The following is a 7198-nucleotide window of genomic DNA, read 5'->3' as shown; positions in this document are numbered from 1 at the left end:
CTGTGTCCTATTCTCATTGTATGAGAAAGTTCCACATCCTAGAGTGGGAGTCAAAACTTCGGCTTGGGTAATTAGAAGGTTAAATGCTTTCTTTTAAGAGCTTAGAGCTGGTCCAGAGGTTTCTGACTCTTGTTCTTTCCTTTTTTTTTTTTTTTTTAAACGCAATGTGAGATACTTCCCCTAATCAATGCAAGAAAGTACATAAAAAAAAAACAAAATTTGGTGTGAGAATGTTTAACCTGGAGCACAAGGATCCCCTAGAAATTTTATCAATGGGTTTCACAGGGCCTTGCAGACCACCTGACTGTAGATACATGGCTTGTTTCCGAGTATGTTTCTGGGAGAAACTCAGAGCTTTTCTTATATTCACAAAAGTGGCCCAGGAATTCTGTTAGGAGAGATGGTGCAGCTGTGGAGAAGTAGATTCTGGGAAGCCTGCCTTGACTTCAGGCTGCTCCAGTCCAGTTTCAAGCTTGCCCCTTGTGGACACTTTTGTCACCACATTTGACCCAAATGGAAGAAATTATTTGTATTCTTGCTTAATAAGAAGTTTGAGGAAGAAAGCTCCCTGGAAGGATGGGTCAGGCTGATCCTTCTTTCCTGTGGGGAGTGAAGGCAGTGGTTCTGATATTCCTTTAGTAAACAAGGAGGGGACAAGGATTAGCGGGGCTCACATACAACAGTTCACAAGGGATTTCACCTTCTCTTAGGACTGACAGGGGACTTTGACTTGTTGCCTAGTGCCACCGCCTGCTTTAAGAAGCGTTTCAGATAAACCATTTGAGTTGAACTAAACTTCATTCCATTCCTAAGTGTGCTTCCTTCACTCCTGAGGTGTTCCTGTAGTCCTGCCAAGGGCACTGTACACTTAAAGTGAAAAATCATAGGTCTGTGGCTTGGAAAATATTCTGCGTCTTTCCTTTTCCATCAAGCATAAAGCAATGGAGAGAGACAAAATGTATCCAAGGATTTAGATCCTTTGGTTAAACAGTGTGCAGTCTTCCAGAGCTGGGCACAGACGTGCTCTCTAAACATCAACACGCCTATGCACAGAAGCTCTTTTGCAAATAAGCCACAAAGTCACAGACTTGGGCACAGTATTTGAATAAGAGCAAGTAGAGAAGAAAAAAAAAAATCCCTCACTCAAGGTCAACATCCATGTCTCTCTGAATTCATCTGGAGGCCCTGAAGAAACTATCTCAGTAATTGGGGAATTTTTCCTTGGAGAAGGACAGTTTTCTGACTGCTGCTCATCTAACATTGTCAAAACTGTGAGACCCGGGTAGGGAGAAGCTAGCCATTTTGCTTCAGGAAATGATCTGTCTTCATTGGCTGCTACATTAGTGGTTTGGGGATATAAGTGAACCAGATGAAAGATTCAATATAGCAGTTTGAATGAATGAGTGCATGTATGCCTTCATTCATTAAAATGCCAGTTATTTAGAGCATCTACTGCAAGGCTTCCCAGGTGGCACTAGTGGTAAAGAAACTGCCTGCTAATGCAGGAGACATAAGAGACTCGGGTTCGACCCCTAGGTCAGGAAAATCCCCTGGATGAGGAAATGGCAACCCAGTCCAGTATTCTTGCCTGGAGATTCCCATGGACAGAAGAGCCTATTAGACTAGAGCCCATAGGGTGAAAAGAGTTGGATACGGTTGAAATAACAACTCGCACTGTGAGGCAGGAATTATGGTGGGCTCTGAGATTGTCCTCGAGAGATTTGGTTACAAGGAGCCCAGTTATTTTAGTAGAACAAATGCGTGATAGCCTCTTAGCTTTGTTTATTCTTCTGAATATTAATTAATCTGCCTGCATTTATTAGACTCCTATTAATCCTCTTTGGACTTCCCAGATGATGCTAGTGATGAACAGTCTCCCTGCCAATGCAGGAGACATGACAGACTGAGCCCTGGTTGGGAAAATCCCCTCGAGGAGGAAATGGCACCCACTCCAGTATTCTTGCACAGAGAATCCTGTGGACAAAGGAGCCTGGCGGGCTACAATCCTTGGGGTCACAAAGGGTCAGACATGACTGAGCGTCTGAGCATAATCGCCTTCTACCACGTGCAGAGCTATGAGAGTAGTGTTGTCAAAGAGATGGAGATGACAGAGTGCTCACCCTTAACAAGTTTCATGCCTATTATTGAGTTTTCTCTAAGCCCTCTTTCAGAAGCAGCAAGTTATACACTATAGATAAAAGTGCTTCCTCTCCCCTACTCCCCCTGTCCTTCTGAAGGTGGAGCTGTACTTTGAGCTGCTATAGTTCTCGAGTTGGCCTAAGTAGCAAGGCAAACTCAGTTTGGCAGTAAGGCAGAGCAACAACTAGGGCTAATTTTCCATAAATTCAGCTCACAAGTCTCCAGTCCTCATAAAATCATGGAGTCAGCGTATAGAAAATAATTTTAGGGGGTTATTTTCCCTCTTCTTTTCTCTACATAGAAGATGATCTTAGCTGGTCCTTGCAACAGAATTTAATCCATTATTTTTACTTAAATTCTCCATACTTTGAATTAGCATGTGTTTCTGAAGCCCACTTTGCTTCTACTTCCCAGCATCTTTTACCCTTTGATCTAGGGATTTACACTGACTTTTTAATATTTTCTAGAACTGAGAATTTTCCCTTCCCTTGAATTACAGTGAAGCCTCTCAAATTTTGGTGCTTCTTCTCTTGACAATCCTGTACAATATTTGCTATTTTTTCCCCCTGCCATTGATGGATACTGGCTTTAACTTGAAATCAAGCTAACTTTGATGTGACTGGTAACTACTTGCTATCCATCACTGTAGTTAACACAACATAGGCATGATTTTGTACATGCAGAGTTATCTCCTTTCAGGTTCTTCCCTTTCCCTAATTTTGTGCTACCTCTTTCCTCAACTCCTTTGAGGCTAAAAACAAATTAAAACAATTTTCAGAGAATACTTATTTAGCTTCAGAGGATCTCTGGACCTAAAGATCATTGTTGAGCTGGGCATTTTCTACTTAACTAGAAAATAAAGGATTTTAAGAGGTGGTAAATAGTGCTTTTGATGTTGAGTTTCAGGGAGTTTCCCTAGTAAAGAAAGGTCTAATTTAAAATTGCTTATAAATTATACCTTCACTAATAAGTCGAGAAAATAAAGGAAGAATCTCTTTCATGGTTTCTGTGCCATTTTTTAACGCTTACATGCTGTGTGTTTAGGTGACAGTATCTACTGATTGGTTGGATCATTTCCACTTATAATAGAGGAAAAAGATTAATTAGAGGGATAAAGTCTAAATAATCCCGGCTAATATCGTTCAGTGGCAGAAGTGTGATAGTTCTAACTCCAGATAAGGAATAAGGTGACCCTTTTCTATGCTGGTCTGGCAACTGGTGCTTAAGATTTATTACAACCTGTATCACACTGCATTACAATTATTAGTGTTCTTGTTTGCTTAGCTATTATCTTGCTGATTCCTTTATTTTCTACCATTGCTTTACTGGTTGGAATATCTTTTGGCTGCAGAAGAAAGGAACTAAACTTAAACCCCCTAAGCATAAAAGCAAGTTCATTGGCTCAAATACTGATAAGTTTTGGACTTGAGTCAGACCTGGGTTCAGAGAGTCAAATAATTTTTTATTAATATCAGTATTCACTCTTTTGCTTGCTGCCTATATTTTCTCTCATAGAATAAGGCTCCCACCATGCAGCCAGAGAAGACGTCCTTATGCAGGCACTACATACTTGGAATATATAGCTATGTTTATATTGGAATATATAGCTTGTGATGGGAAAGTTAGTGTTTTTTCATTTCTCTGAAAAGATACTTCTGAGAGGACTCTGGTCAGTTCATGTCGGGTCCCATGCTTATCCCACTGGGGCCGAGAGAATGGAGGACTTAACTGCCCATGTTTGAATCATGTGTCTACTCCTGAGGCAGGTGGATACGGTCAGTCCCATTCAGCCCACAGGAAATGGGATATAGATGATTCCCAAATGAATGGCATGTTGGCAAAACTGCCTTCTTGTTAATTAAGATAGCTTTTAGCATCTAAAAGATAATCCATAATTGCTGAATAAAGAGATAAAAAGAACACCTGTCCACCCCATTTTGGCTATTAAAACTTGTCTCTCTCCAATGTCTGGCTTGATTCCCTTTTCCTAGATACCATCTCAGTTCATTGCAAGCATGACCTGCTTTTACACCTTTGGATCTATAGTTTACCTTTCTGTCATTAATTTGAGAGTGGGGCATTGTTCTGAAGCTTTTCTATACTGTCTTTCCTTGATATCTGGTTCTAATATTACTATTTAATTTTTGCTGCACCTATGAGACTGTCACTGCATACTTATTGATTGATTTGATTTGTTAGAAAGGACTCTGTGATATGGTAACTTTGCATGCTGCCCTCCTTCAATCTCAACATTTAGGATTGGGGGATGAATATACTCTATAAATGTGTAGGCTCTCTTTTCCATGATGTTAGAAGTACTGGGGAATGGTGGTATGAATTAAGCTTGTAGATCTCCTTCTTACTAGGTAATAGGAAAATGATTTATCTTTTTCACCTAATGTTTCTCCATATATAAAATGTGGATAGCAAAATCTTCTATTCCAGGCTTTTGTGATAATAAATTACATCTCATTTTATTTAATTGCAATCATTATCCTCACTGTGTTTTGTTAATAATGAAAAGTGGCTGATGTCCAGAGGACTGAACAAAACCCTGTTATTATAGGAATGGGGAGTGTGGATCTAGGATGGGGCTAGGGAATCTTAATTTCTAACAGGATCCCTAGGCATTCTGATACAAAATGAAATGGAATAAAAGAAAAAAAAATATATATATATAATAAGTGATCTTTAATTCTTATTTGCTTCATACTTCAATTAATTTATCATTTAATATTTCACTCACTCATTTAGTCAACAAATAATTATTTGTTGCTGAGAACAAGTAAGACAAGATCCCTGGTATATTGCTTTTACACAAATGGCTTGAGGATCACGGACAATGGTTCTGAAATGTCTGTTTGTATGATTCACATGGCATGTGCATGTGCTAAGTCTTTTCAGTTGTGTCCAATTCTTTTCAACCCTGTGGACTGTAGCCCACCAGTCTCCTCTGTCCATGGGATTCTCCAGACATGAATACTGGAGTAGGGTGCTATGCCCTTTCCAGCAGATCCTCTTGACCCAGGGATCGAACCCACATTTCTTATGTCTCCTGTGTTGGCAGGCAGGCTCTTTACCACTAGTGCCACCTGGGAAGCCCAAAATTCACATGCTGAGCTCACTAATAAGAATGCAAATTACAGGATCCCATTCCTGGAAAGGACTTCCCATGTAGCTCAGTCGGTAAAGCATCTGCCTACAATGCAGGAGACCTGGGTTCAATTCCTGGGTTGGGAAGTTTCCCTGGAGAAGGAAATGGCAACCCACTCCAGTATTCTTGCCTGGAGAATCCCATGGACAGAGAAGCCTGGCGGGCTACAGTCCATGGGATCGCAAAAGTTGGACCATGACTTAGTGCTATCTTTCTTTCTTTTCTGTTCCTGCAAAGTCTAACTAACCTCAGTAAGGCTGGTGAGAGATCCCTAAAACTCCAATTGCTCAGACCCCAGGTGGCCTTTCAAAACCAATGGCATAATATATGTGAAAGTTTTCTGAAGTGTAATCCCTATTCTGAGGAGGTGATGAGGCTGTTCTGTTTGAATTCACTATAGGCATGGATTAGCAGACTTGGGGAAGAAACTTGCCACTCAGCAATACTTAAATCACTCCATTATGACTTAGAAAATGCCCACATATCCCATGGAGGAACCTCATGCCCTTACATACTCCCAGACCAAAGTTAAAAGACTGGGCTGATATCAGCAGTCACTGCCAAGTGATATAATCAAGAATCATTGATTTGAACTCTGTGGTAGAAGATGAGGGTGGGATGTTCTGAGAGAATAGCATTGAAACAAGTATACTATCAAGGGTGAAACAGATCACCAGTCCAGGTTGGATGCATGAGACAAGTGCTCAGGGCTGGTGCACTGGGAAGACCCAGAGGGATGGGATGGGGAGGGAGGCGGGAGGGGGGATGGGGAATACATATAAATCCATGACTGATGCATGTCAATGTATGGCAAAAACCACTACAATATTGTACAGTAATTAGCCTCCAACTAATAAAAATAAATGAAAAAAAAAAAAAAGAATCATTGAGTCATTTCTATGGAGTCTCCTAACATAGTATTCAGCCTTGTGAAACTAGCTGATGAGCTGAACCTGCATCTCTGTAGTCGCTGGAAGATCAGAGGTCTAATGTGAGATTTTTCTGGCTCTACATACTGATTTTCTTTCTTTTTTTTGCTGCATTGCAGAGCATGCTAGACCTTAGTTTCCAGACCAGGGATTGAACTTGTGCCCACTTCAGGGGAAGTGTGGAGTCTTAACCACTGGGCCACTGGGGAAGTCTTTAGATATTGATTCTGGCAATACCCTTCTTGGTTATCAGCTGAAGTTTGAGTGCCTTTAATTGACGTCTTGTTCTCCAGTGTTCCTACAGGTTAGCCCTAAGATCAAGCAGTCTTACAAACTCTATTTTTTGAAAAGAGTGGCTCTTAAAGTTAGCCTCTATTTTAAATAGCAAATTATATTCCCTACCTGTAAACCACACCAACATTTTCCCAGCTCAGCAGGCCTCTCTGCCGGCTCTGCGTTTAGAGTGTCCCAGTTGATGGCTGCTTGACTTCTGAGCCCTAAATGATTGCACAGTATTCTTCCCTCTGTTGTTAGGAAACAGATCAAGTCTTGCTCATTGTTCCAGGGTTTCTTCCCTTCTCAATATACTTGCCTAAAACAAAACAAAAATTAGAATGGCATTTTTCTTTTTGTGAGGCAGAGAAAATCAAGTTGCATTTCATTTGTGGAGATAATTGAGTAATAAATATTTTGGGAAGAAGAATCCCAAACACTGTAGAAGCATATTTCCCCCAAACAGCATTTTCTCTTAAAGAATCTGCATACATTTGATTGTTTAATCCCACCAAACTCAGTAGTTTTTAGGATTCTGCAAAGTGGCTATTAAAATTTTTAACAATTTGTATGGTTTATTTAGGTGCCTACATCATCTTTTAGCATACCAGCAAATAATACAAAAGCATATAATCTGTGAATTAGACTTCAGTCCCAAATGAAATAGGATTGATCACCTTTATAGACAGTAAAAAAAAAATTC

The 7198-nt window shown here is 40.3% G+C and overlaps 1 non-coding gene across 1 annotated transcript; it reads left to right on the top strand.

Annotated features, from left to right (window-relative positions):
- The first annotated feature begins 5307 nt into the window (after positions 1-5307).
- Positions 5308-5379, top strand: TRNAC-ACA (transfer RNA cysteine (anticodon ACA)). Its single transcript has one exon. It is a non-coding gene; the product is annotated as a tRNA-Cys (tRNA).
- The last annotated feature ends 1819 nt before the right edge of the window (positions 5380-7198 follow it).

This window comes from Odocoileus virginianus, chromosome 13, assembly GCF_023699985.2.
Source record: "Odocoileus virginianus isolate 20LAN1187 ecotype Illinois chromosome 13, Ovbor_1.2, whole genome shotgun sequence".
Taxonomy (NCBI): Eukaryota; Metazoa; Chordata; class Mammalia; order Artiodactyla; family Cervidae; genus Odocoileus; species Odocoileus virginianus.
The sequence above is the reverse complement of the archived record's forward strand: the minus strand, read 5'-3'. Positions and strand labels throughout refer to the sequence as shown.